Genomic DNA, 624 nt, shown 5'->3' on the forward strand with positions numbered 1-624 from the left:
AAATTAAAATAAAACCTACTCTGAACAATTCTGAAATGCACAGTGCTTTATCATTAATTAACACAAATTAAAATAAAACCTACTCTGAACAATTTTGAAATGCATGGTACTTTATTATAAATGAACAAAATAAAAATAACCTGTACTGAACAATGTCGAAATGCACAGTGATTTATTATTAATGAACGAAAACAAAACCTACTGTGAACAAGTTTGAAGTGCAGTGTTTTATTATTAACAAAAACAAAACTGACTCTGAACAAGTCTGCAATGCACAGTGCTTTATTATTAATTATGTCACCGTGCTAGGCAGTAGCTGTGCACAGCTTATTCCTCCTGTCTAAACCAAACTCTACATTACCTGATTATTTGTACTTTTAGGAGCAACAAAAATAAAAATGAAACCTACTCTGAACTAGGTTGAAATGCACAGTACTTCATTAATTTATTAAATCATATCTGTTAGCCTATATTAACAAAAAAACTACTCTGAACAATTTTGAAATGCATAATGCTTTATTGTAAACTAACAAAAATAAAAATAACCTACTCTGAAGAACTTTGAAATGCAGTGTTTTATCATTAATTCTCAAAATTAAACCTACTCTGAACAGTTTTGAAATG

Source organism: Mandrillus leucophaeus, unplaced genomic scaffold (genome assembly GCF_000951045.1).
Source record: "Mandrillus leucophaeus isolate KB7577 unplaced genomic scaffold, Mleu.le_1.0 Scaffold127, whole genome shotgun sequence".
Taxonomy (NCBI): Eukaryota; Metazoa; Chordata; class Mammalia; order Primates; family Cercopithecidae; genus Mandrillus; species Mandrillus leucophaeus.